This window comes from Tribolium castaneum, unplaced genomic scaffold (genome assembly GCF_031307605.1).
Source record: "Tribolium castaneum strain GA2 unplaced genomic scaffold, icTriCast1.1 ptg000081l, whole genome shotgun sequence".
NCBI lineage: Eukaryota > Metazoa > Arthropoda > Insecta > Coleoptera > Tenebrionidae > Tribolium > Tribolium castaneum.
In genome coordinates this window covers 72,501-85,000 of record NW_026986678.1, presented here as the reverse complement: position 1 = coordinate 85,000, position 12,500 = coordinate 72,501, and the positions used below count along the sequence as shown (strand labels likewise).

The 12,500-nt window shown below is 39.0% G+C and overlaps 3 non-coding genes across 3 annotated transcripts in view; all 3 read left to right on the top strand.

Annotated features, from left to right (window-relative positions):
* Nucleotides 1–7,354: 7,354 nt before the first annotated feature.
* Nucleotides 7,355–9,277, top strand: LOC135267712 (small subunit ribosomal RNA). The gene has a single exon (XR_010336098.1). It is a non-coding gene; the product is annotated as a small subunit ribosomal RNA (ribosomal RNA).
* Nucleotides 9,278–11,335: 2,058 nt separating this feature from the next.
* LOC135267722 (5.8S ribosomal RNA) lies at nt 11,336–11,492 on the top strand. The gene has a single exon (XR_010336105.1). It is a non-coding gene; the product is annotated as a 5.8S ribosomal RNA (ribosomal RNA).
* A 475-nt stretch (nt 11,493–11,967) lies between these two features.
* The window catches only part of LOC135267717 (large subunit ribosomal RNA), a 4,020-nt gene continuing 3,487 nt past the window's right edge, over nt 11,968–12,500 (top strand). Inside the window, exon 1 of the ribosomal RNA XR_010336102.1 lies at nt 11,968–12,500. This exon is cut by the window's right edge and continues 3,487 nt beyond it. This is a non-coding gene — a ribosomal RNA (large subunit ribosomal RNA).

Below are 12,500 nucleotides of genomic sequence, written 5' to 3'. Positions count from 1 at the left end.
GTAGTGGGGAATTAAAATGTCAAAATTCAAAAAAATAAAAAATCAACCAAATTAATATATGTTATAGTAGAAAAACTCAGGATCAATTTAAAATTATTTTCAAAATTTTATCTCATTTCCTACCCCAAAACTTATAGGGGTAAATTTGGCCAAAAATTTGAAAATCTTTATTTACATTCGGATCGAGTTTGTTTTTTGTACATGGGTAACCTCTATGGTCCTGATTGTGCTCCAGCAATCAAATTTGACATACTCAAATAAAGGGGGTAGTGGGGAATTAAAATGTCAAAATTCAAAAAAATTAAAAATTAACCAAATTAATATATGTTATAGTAGGGAAGCTCAGAATCAATTTAAAATTAGTTTTAGAATTTTATCTCATCTCCTACCCCAAAAACACCGGGGGTAAATTTGGCTAAAAATTTGAAAATCTTTATTTATGTTTGGATCGAGGTCGTTTTTTGCATATGGGTACCCTCTATTGTCCTGATTATGCTTCATTAATCAGAGTTGACATATTTAAATTAGGGGGGTAGTGGGAAATTAAAATGTCAAAATTTAAAAAAATTAAAAATCAACCAAATTAATATATGTTATAGTAGGGAAGCTCAGGATCAATCTAAAATTAGTTTCAGAATTTTATCTCATTTCCTACCCCAAAACTTATAGGGGTAAATTTAGCCAAAAATTTGAAAATCTTTATTTACATTCCGATCGAGTTTGTTTTTTGTACATGGGTACCCTCTATGGTCCTGATTATGCTCCAGCAATCAAATTTGACATACTCAAATAAAGGGGGTAGTGGGGAATTAAAATGTCAAAATTCAAAAAAATTAAAAATCAACCAAATTAATATATGTTACAGTAGGGAAGCTCAGGATTAATTTAAAATTAGTTTCAGAATTTTATCTCATCTCCTACCCCAAAAACACCGGGGGTAAATTTGGCCAAAATTTTGAAAATCTTTATTTATCTTTCAATCGATGTCATTTTTTGCATGCGGGTATCCCCTATAGTCCTGAATATGCTCCACCAATCATAGTTGACATATTCAAATTAGGGGGGTAGTGGGAAATTAAAATGTCAAAATTCAAAAAATTTAAAAATCCACCTAATTAATATATGTTATAGTACGGAAGCTCAGGATCAATCTAAAATTGGTTTCAATTTTAAAAATTGATCAAATTAATATATGTTATAGTAGGAAAGCTCAGGATCAATTTAAATATAGTATCAAAATTTCATCCCATTTCCTACTTCAAAAAGACAGGAGGCAAATTTGGCCAAAAGTTTGAAAATCTATGTTTATATTCGGATCGAAGTCGTTTTTTGCAAATGGGTAGCCCCTATAGTCGTGATTACGCTCTAATAATCAGAGTTGACATATTCAGATTAGGGAGGTAGTGGGGGATCGATCGGATCGATGTCGTTTTTTGCACAGAGGCACTCCTTTATCGATAAAATACTAAATATTGAAAACAAAATGCATATGTGATCGAAGACAGGCTACGAAATAGAAATAGAAATTGGTACGCTTTCGAGGTCGGTGCGCATCCGAGTTCGGTACTCATCCGAGGTCAGGTAGCGTTTCTGGTTCACCCGCTAATAGGGAACGTGAGCTGGGTTTAGACCGTCGTGAGACAGGTTAGTTTTACCCTACTGATGACTCGTCGTTGCGATAGTAATCCTGCTCAGTACGAGAGGAACCGCAGGTTCGGACATTTGGTTCACGCACTCGCTCGAGCGGGCGGTGGTGCGAAGCTACCATCCGTGGGATTATGCCTGAACGCCTCTAAGGCCGTATCCTTTCTAGTCAAAGGTGGCAACGATACCTTTAGGAGTTTCGAGAGTCGACAGGCTCAAAACAATGTGACTTTACTAGGCGTTTAACGCTTGCGTACGAACGTCGCACGAGCCCTATTTGCCGTGTGAAGCCACCGATCGGCGGCGGGATCGATCCTTGCCACGTCCGACCAGGCTTCTAGACGGTCAATTATGGGTACATTGTTGTTCGACGTCGAAACTCGGAATTGTCTGTAGACGACTTACGTACCTGGCAGGGTGTTGTACTCGGTAGAGCAGTTTCCACGCTGCGATCTGTTGAGACTCAGCCCTCAGCTTGGGGATTCGTCTTGTCGGCGAGACGAGACCCCGTCAACGTTTAGAAAGCTGAGTGGATAAAAAATATACCCAGCCAGGTACACATTGTTTATATAAAAATTTCTAGTATGCAATGCAACTTGGGCTAATAACCAACATGAACTTACTATATTTTATTATTACATACGTACCTGGCAAGGTGTTGTATTCGGTAGAGCTGTTTCTACGCTGCGATCTGTTAAGACAGACTCAGCTTGGAGATTCGTCTTGTCGGTGAGACGAGACTCCGTCAACGTTTAGAAAGCTGAGAGGATAAAACAATACACAGCCAGGTACACATTGTTTATATAAAAATTTCTAGTATGCAATGCAACTTGGGCTAATAACCAACATGAACTTACTCTATTTTATTATTACATACGTACCTGGCAAGGTGTTGTATTCGGTAGAGCTGTTTCTACGCTGCGATCTGTTAAGACAGACTCAGCTTGGAGATTCGTCTTGTCGGTGAGACGAGACTCCGTCAACGTTTAGAAAGCTGAGAGAATAAAACAATACACAGCCAGGTACACATTGTTTAATAAATATTACTAGTATGCAATGCAACTTGGGCTAACCAACATGAACTTACTCTATTTTATCATTACAAATAAATTTACCTCTCTAAAAACTCTCACTCTTCTCACCACAATTTAATGTTAGTAGTGTACAGCCTTATTTCTCTCAAGTAACAAAAAGACGATGGTGTGGTTGGTGATAGTGATAGAAACCAACTAGTCTTAAAGAGTATGAGTAATAGAGTCAGAGATGAATAATACAAGAGAGAGGAAAGAAAGAGAAAGAGAAAGAAGACAGAGAGAAAGAAAGAAATTAAAAGGAAAAGAAGATAGATGATAGAGAGAGAGAGAGAGAGAGAGAGAGAGGAGGAAGAGTAGAAGAAAGCCAGCAAATTTATTCGAACGACATACTTCGTTCTACGGACTTAGCACATAGCTCTCGCCTAGCACATAGCTCTCGCCTAGCACATAGCTCTCGCCTAGCACATAGCTCTCGCCTAGCACATAGCGCTCGCCTTGCACCATTCACTGCTTAATAACTACTGCATATAATAAAGTCACGATTGCTCATGTGGTAAAATAGTCTTGACACAATCATTTTGTTTAAAGGTATGCAACCAACATTACACAAAACGCGCGCTAAAGTTGCCTAAAACCACGAAGTACTACGTATACTTTAATTGTAACGCAACTGGTTTCACAGTAAACGTGTATGAAAATTGCCTATATTCAAGAAGTACTACATTTGTTTAAATATTGTATTACTGTTACGAAGTACGACGTTTAAATATTATGAATTATTTTAAGTTGTATATAAAATCATAGCTATTTTTGTAAATTAATAATGCAACCCGCAATACACCAAATGTGTATTAATATTGCCTAACTTGTACGAAGTACAACGTTCATTTAAGTGCATTAAGTATGGTGCTCTGTGTGATGAAATACGACGTTCATGTGACCATAAAGTAACAAACGAAGTACGGCGCTCACAAATGCAGCACTCAAAATTATTGTTTCATTGCACGACGTTTGCTTTGTTTCTGACTGCGACGAAATGCAGCGTTCATTTGACTTTGTACATAGTACAGACGAAGTACGACGTTTGCGAAGTACGGCACTCAAAATCGTGATTTTCATGTACGACGTTTATTTGCACGTCCTGCCGACTGCGACGGAGTACAGCGTTCAATTGACTTTGTACATAGTACAGACGAAGTACGACGTTTGCGAAGTACGGCACTCAAAATCGTGATTTTCATGTACGACGTTTATTTGCACGTCCTGCCGACTGCGACGGAGTACAGCGTTCAATTGACTTTGTACATAGTACAGACGAAGTACGACGTTTGCGAAGTACGGCACTCAAAATCGTGATTTTCTTGTACGACGTTTATTTGCACGCGCTGTCGACTGCGACGAAGTTAAGCGTTCATTTGACTTTGTACATAGTATAGACGAAGTACGACGTTTGCGAAGTACGGCACTCAAAATGGTGATTTTCTTGTACGACGTCTATTTGCACGTGCTGCCGACTGCGACGGAGTACAGCGTTCAATTGACTTTGTGCATAGTACAGACGAAGTACGACGTTTGCGAAGTACGGCACTCAAAATCATGATTTTCTTGTAAGACGTTTATTTGCAGTTGCTTCCGACTGCGACGAAGTACAGCGTTCAATTGACTTTGTACATAGTACAGACGAAGTACGACGTTTGCGAAGTACGGCACTCAAAATCATGATTTTCTTGTAAGACGTTTATTTGCAGTTGCTTCCGACTGCGACGAAGTACAGCGTTCAATTGACTTTGTACATAGTACAGACGAAGTACGACGTTTGCGAAGTACGGCACTCAAAATCATGATTTTCTTGTAAGACGTATATTTGCAGTTGCTTCCGACTGCGACGAAGTACAGCGTTCAATTGACTTTGTACATAGTACAGACGAAGTACGACGTTTGCGAAGTACGGCACTCAAAATCATGATTTTCTTGTACGACGTTTATTTGCACTTGCTGTCGACTGCGACGAAGTTTAGCGTTCATTTGACTTTGTACATAGTACAGACGAAGTACGACGTTAGCGAAGTACGGCACTCAAAATCGTGATTTTCTTGTACGACGTTTATTTGCACGCGCTGTCGACTGCGACGAGGTTTAGCGTTCACTTGACTTTGTACATAGTATAGACGAAGTACGACGTTTGCAAAGTACGGCACTCAAAATCGTGATTTTCTTGTACGACGTTTATTCGCACGTGCTGCCGACTGCGACGAAATGCAGCGTTCATAGTACAAACGAAGTACGACGTTCACAAAGTGATGAAGTAAAACGTAAACAATAAATAATATAATAATTTTATTTGTGTTGTATATAATGAAAAAACAGCAAATTTTTTTGCAAATTACGTATCTGTAAATAAATGTAAACATTTAGCAACTAATCAAAATTGTTTTTTTTGCCTAGATATTAAAGTAAAACATAAAAATACATTAAATTTATAAAATGCAACCCGCAGCACACTAGATGTGCATTAATATTGCATAACCTTTACGAAGTACGACGTCCAAAAATATTAATTTTTTTTTATATTGAGGTTAAAAGTGAGAAAACATAAATTAATAATAATGCAACCTGCAATACACTTAATATGTACTGATCTTGCATAACCTTCACGAAGTACTACGTTTAAATATAAATTAATATTATTGTGACCCGCAATACACTAAATTTGTATCAATATTGCATAACCTACACGAAGTACGACGTTCAAGAATATTAAAGAATTTTATTTGTGTTGTATATAATAAAAAAACAGCAAATTTTTTTGCAAATTACGTATCTGTAAATAAATGTAAACATTCAGCAACTAATCAAAAGTGTTTTTTTGCCTAGACATTAAAGTAAATCATAAGAATACATTAAATTTATAAAATGCAACCCGCAGCACAACAGATGTGCATCAATATTGCATAACTGTTACGAAGTACGACGTCCAAAAATATTAAATTTTTTTTTATATGAAGGTAAAAAGTGAGAAAACATAAATTAATAATAATGCAACCTGCAATACACTTAATGTGTACTGATGTTGCATAACCTTCACGAAGTACTACGTTCAAATATAAATTAATATTATTGCGACCCGCAATACACTAAATTTGTATCAATATTGCATAACTTACACGAAGTACGACGTTTAAAAATATTAAATGTTTTATTTGTAGTTTGCATATAATAAAAAAAAAAACAAATTTTTATGTAAATTACGTATCTATAAATAAACGTACACATTTAACAATTAAATAAACATAGTATTTTGGCCTAGATATTAAATTAAAACATAAAAATGCATAATATTTATTAAAATGCAACTTGCAATACAGCAAATGTGTATTAATATTGCATAACCTTTACGAAGTACGACGTTCACGAAGTACGTCGTTTACGAAGTGCGACGTTTACGAAGTACGTCGTTTACGAAGTGCGACGTTCACGAAGTACGTCGTTTACGAAGTGCGACGTTCACGAAGTACGTCGTTTACGAAGTGCGACGTTCGCGAAGTACGACGTCTACACATTAGGGCACTCAAAATTATTGTTACGTTGTACGACATTCAGACGTTCCAACTGCGACTAACTACAGCATTCATTTGACTTTGCACATACGACGAACGAAGTACGACGTTTACGAAGTACGGCGCTTAAAATAATTTTGTTTTTATTAATTAATTATTTTTTTTAAAACAAACGTTTTTATAATTAAATTTTATAATGGTTTAAATATAAAATATGACTTTTTAATATTATCAATATTTAAAATATTTTCTCCCTTTTGTGTGTATGCCTTATAGTTATAGAGCTGTGCGCTTCGGTAGACGTCGCCTGTGGAGCTATGTCAGTGGAGCGGTGCGCACATCCAATACCGAGCGGCTGCCTCGATCGGTGTCGCGCTGGTATACATATGGTAGTGGTGTGTGTCGATGCGTTGAGTGAGGCGATATGAACGGTGTAACGGTTTAGTCGAAGTTTATCATAAATGACGACGACAAAACGACCGATTATGTATACGTTCTGCATTTGCTTCCAATTTATCGACGTTTATCGCACATTTCCGCTATCGAATTCGAATAGGGCTTTGCTTGCGAGATTGCTTTATTTTGTGATTTTGTGGCTCGCCCAGTTCCCCACAGCGAGATTGCGGATGCGGCAAAACGTATTCTCTTACGTTGGCGGTCCTTATGCAATCAAACTTTGTTGAACTAACAAATGTTTGTGATTTAAACAAACAAAAATAATAAATGCGTCAACTCTCTAATATCCGAGCGAGAATATTTATATAATATTCGTAACGTTTATGGATTCGAAAGAATTTCATAAATTCACGTCGCATTCAATCTTGCGAAGAGTGAAGAGAATGTTTGAACTTTTAAATCGGCAAAGGTAAAAAATAATATTATAAATATTATTATTATGCCTTTATTGACCGATATATGTGTTGTGGTGTTTAACGACTACGACGACGATGATGACGATACATTTATCTCTATATCGTACGAAGAAAAGAAGAAACAGCGTGGCGTTACTTTCTTATATGTTAGATTGTTTCGCACAAACGCGCATATTCTTCATCTTTATAAACGATGATGATGAGTATTTTATTCTCTCGTCTGTCTCAAAAAACACAAAAACACAGTTCCCTGGTTGATCCTGCCAGTAGTCATATGCTTGTCTCAAAGATTAAGCCATGCATGTCTCAGTACAAGCCAAATTAAGGTGAAACCGCGAAAGGCTCATTAAATCAGTTATGGTTCCTTAGATCGTACCCACATTTACTTGGATAACTGTGGTAATTCTAGAGCTAATACATGCAAACAGAGCTCCGACCGGAGACGGAAGGAGCGCTTTTATTAGATCAAAACCAATCGGTGGCGGTTTCGCCGTCATCGTACAACTTGGTGAATCTGAATAACTTTACGCTGATCGCACGGTCTCGCACCGGCGACGCATCTTTCAAATGTCTGCCTTATCAACTGTCGATGGTAGGTTCTGCGCCTACCATGGTTGTAACGGGTAACGGGGAATCAGGGTTCGATTCCGGAGAGGGAGCCTGAGAAACGGCTACCACATCCAAGGAAGGCAGCAGGCGCGCAAATTACCCACTCCCGGCACGGGGAGGTAGTGACGAAAAATAACGATACGGGACTCATCCGAGGCCCCGTAATCGGAATGAGTACACTCTAAACCCTTTAACGAGGATCAATTGGAGGGCAAGTCTGGTGCCAGCAGCCGCGGTAATTCCAGCTCCAATAGCGTATATTAAAGTTGTTGCGGTTAAAAAGCTCGTAGTCGAATTTGTGTCCCGCGCCGCCGGTTCATCGTTCGCGGTGTTAACTGGCGTTTCGCGGGACGTCCTGCCGGTGGGCTTAGCTCGAGAGGGCGGCCCAACTCAATCCCGCCGCGGTGCTCTTCATTGAGTGTCGAGGTGGGCCGGCACGTTTACTTTGAACAAATTAGAGTGCTTAAAGCAGGCTAAAACTTCGCCTGAATACTGTGTGCATGGAATAATGGAATAGGACCTCGGTTCTATTTTGTTGGTTTTCGGAACCCCGAGGTAATGATTAATAGGAACGGATGGGGGCATTCGTATTGCGACGTTAGAGGTGAAATTCTTGGATCGTCGCAAGACGGACAGAAGCGAAAGCATTTGCCAAAAACGCTTTCATTGATCAAGAACGAAAGTTAGAGGTTCGAAGGCGATCAGATACCGCCCTAGTTCTAACCATAAACGATGCCAGCTAGCGATCCGCCGACGTTCCTCCGATGACTCGGCGGGCAGCTTCCGGGAAACCAAAGCTTTTGGGTTCCGGGGGAAGTATGGTTGCAAAGCTGAAACTTAAAGGAATTGACGGAAGGGCACCACCAGGAGTGGAGCCTGCGGCTTAATTTGACTCAACACGGGAAACCTCACCAGGCCCGGACACCGGAAGGATTGACAGATTGAGAGCTCTTTCTTGATTCGGTGGGTGGTGGTGCATGGCCGTTCTTAGTTGGTGGAGCGATTTGTCTGGTTAATTCCGATAACGAACGAGACTCTAGCCTGCTAAATAGGCGTATTTCGACATCCCAAATGCCGGCTGGAGCCGGGTTCGCCCGGTCTCTATGTGCGGTTTTTACTGTCGGCGTACAAACAATTCTTCTTAGAGGGACAGGCGGCTTCTAGCCGCACGAGATTGAGCAATAACAGGTCTGTGATGCCCTTAGATGTTCTGGGCCGCACGCGCGCTACACTGAAGGAATCAGCGTGTCCTCCCTGACCGAGCGGTCCGGGTAACCCGCTGAACCTCCTTCGTGCTAGGGATTGGGGCTTGCAATTGTTCCCCATGAACGAGGAATTCCCAGTAAGCGCGAGTCATAAGCTCGCGTTGATTACGTCCCTGCCCTTTGTACACACCGCCCGTCGCTACTACCGATTGAATGATTTAGTGAGGTCTTCGGACCGGTGCGCGGTGGCGTTTCGACGTTGCCGATGTTGCTGGGAAGATGACCAAACTTGATCATTTAGAGGAAGTAAAAGTCGTAACAAGGTTTCCGTAGGTGAACCTGCGGAAGGATCATTAACGTGTAAATGTTGTTGTTTAGTTGTCACACATACACACACATTTTGTCTGTGCTGATCAACAAAAAACACACATACATACACTATTCGTATGATGATCAATTCTCATACAAAATTCTTTATTATGCGTCGAACGGAAAAGCAACAACGGGTCGTCTTGCATTAAGCGGATCTGTTGTTACGTTTTTCGATTTATTTTATAAATCGATTGTAAACGTGCCGTAAACGACGTTTTCAAAGAATTTTTTCGAACATTAACACGAATCAATATTGTCGAAAGATGGTTATGTGCTAACGTTTTATTATTGCTTTCGCAGTGCCGGTCTTAGCGTATTTCCATCATCGTATTCGCTTCGAAAAAAAGTACTAATACACAGTGGTGGTGTATAATTAATGTGCAAGAGATGTTGTTGTTGTTGTTGTAGTATTTGTATATGGTTGGAGTTATTTATAATAACAAACAAGAATGAATGAATGAATAATAATGGTGTCTGCCAATACGATCGTACTTTATGTACACGACTAAAACTTTATACATACAAACCATAATAATAAATAAACTCGAAACAACCAACAACAAAATTAATACGCTACTGTACATACAAATACACATTTATACATACCATCATTTTACTTAACCGATGGTGAGTGATGTTTGAAAAATAAACGCTTAGGCTTACGGTTTTGTAAGCCAGTCTTTGCGTATTTTCTTCATCGTATTCGCTTCGGAAAAAAGAAAATAAAGATGGTGTATAATTAATGTGTAAAAGAGATGTTGTAGTTGTAATTTAATTTGTAAATGGTTGGAGTTTATTAATAAATAAAAGGGGCTGTCTATTCGTCTGTACTTTATGTACAAGACTAAAACTTTATACATACAAACCATAATAATAAATAAACTCGAAACAACCAACAACAAAATTATTACGCTACTGTACATACAAATACACATTTATACATACCATCATTTTACTTTACCGATGGTGAGTGATGTTTGAAAAATAAACGCTTAGGCTTACGGTTTTGTAAGCCAGTCTTTGCGTATTTTCTTCATCGTATTCGCTTCGGAAAAAAGAAAATAAAGATGGTGTATAATTAATGTGTAAAAGAGATGTTGTAGTTGTAATTTAATTTGTAAATGGTTGGAGTTTATTAATAAATAAAAGGGGCTGTCTATTCGTCTGTACTTTATGTACAAGACTACAAAAACGTTTTATAACAATAAAAAGCTCGAAACAACCAATAACAAAATATACTACTACTATACTACTATACATACAAACGCACATTTATAAATACATAAAATCAATTTACTTTATCGATAGTGAGTGATGTTTGGAAAAAAACGCTTAGGCTTACGGTTTTCGGGTACCTGGGTTCCGCATGCGTCGAAGTAATAATTTACTTTAACGACGCGACGAACCGTAGGAATCTAAATAAAAAAGTTTATTAACTTTTTTAGATTCTGTGGGTTTTAAATGATATACGCCCGACTGACGAAGGAACGTTTTGCACTGCCTGTGCTTTTCTTTTGATTCGTTTTTATGTCGACGGACGTTCTTAGAATGCCCACCAAACGACGTATCACACAAAACACCCTACAATTGTATTGTTTGGTAAATATTGTTGTGATTAAGTTTGTAGCTGTGGCGTTTGTTTGAAGAAAACGTCTGGTTTTTCGACATATTTTCTATTTAATAAATATACATAATGCTTATCGCAAAAGGAGCAGAGTTTTATAGACAAAGTTGATAGAGAAAAAAAACCTAATAGATATATATACGTATTTATAAAACGTTAATATCATCGGGTTATTCTTTATGTAAACTTAAACTATAACTGCATACTCTTTTCGATAAGTAGAAACAAATGCCACTTTAATTAAATAAAATATTATAAAATATAACGCCGAACGTTTCTTTCGATTGGTCCGTTTCTCACATATACATCACAATTGTAATAACCTTAAGTAGTTATTTTTGTTGTTGTGTGATGATGAAACGATTTCGATGTGGAACGGTGCGTTATGTAATAATATTTTAAATTTGTTTGAAAAGATTACCCTGAACGGTGGATCACTTGGCTCGTGGGTCGATGAAGAACGCAGCTAATTGCGCGTCAACTTGTGAACTGCAGGACACATGAACATCGACATTTCGAACGCACATTGCGGTCCTCGGATATACTGTTCCCGGACCACTCCTGGCTGAGGGTCGTGTCAATTTCAAAGACTGCTCGGTTTTTGTCTTAAACACAGCGCACAATGTTGTGTAGACAATTACGTCGGAGCGTGTTGGGTGCAAATATGACGCGTTACTATAATTGTTAATTGATTGTCGGTTGTCATAATAAAATATTATGCAACGTAGACAACAATAAAAACAATATAAAAAATAACGCGGCATCCTAAAACGCAATAGCGGCTGACATTCTTATTAGTTTGTTGGTACAAGTTGGTTTAGACGTAGCACGTCCGATATTAAAAAGCAGCCACAACGCTTAAATTCGAACGAAGCGATCGTCGTGTCCGAGACGTTAAAGTTGTTTATATGCATATTTTATGCACTATAATTAACAACAACAACATTCTCGCAACGACGTCAGATCGATGTTTGAAATTGTTTGGAGGCAGCCATATAAACGGAATACGTGTAATTATCGTCTGACAAAATAAAGGCAAATTTATATTTGCGACCTCAGAGCAGGTGAGACTACCCGCTGAATTTAAGCATATTATTAAGCGGAGGAAAAGAAACTAACTAGGATTTCCTTAGTAGCGGCGAGCGAACAGGAAAAAGCCCAGCACTGAATCCCGCGGCCGAAACCGGACGCCGGGAAATGTGGTGTTAGGGAGGATCCGTCATCCCGAGATTGTGCGACGCGTCCAAGTCCATCTTGAACGGGGCCACAGCCCATAGAGGGTGCCAGGCCCGTAGTGACCGTTGCCGATAACGGGAGGATCTCTCCTCAGAGTCGGGTTGCTTGAGAGTGCAGCCCTAAGTGGGTGGTAAACTCCATCTAAGGCTAAATATGACCACGAGACCGATAGCGAACAAGTACCGTGAGGGAAAGTTGAAAAGAACTTTGAAGAGAGAGTTCAATAGTACGTGAAACCGTTCAGGGGTAAACCTGAGAAACCCGAAAGGTCGAAAGGGGAGATTCAGCGTGACTCGATAGCGGCGCTAAATGATCGTGCGACGAACGGCGTACGCGTCGTTCGCGCC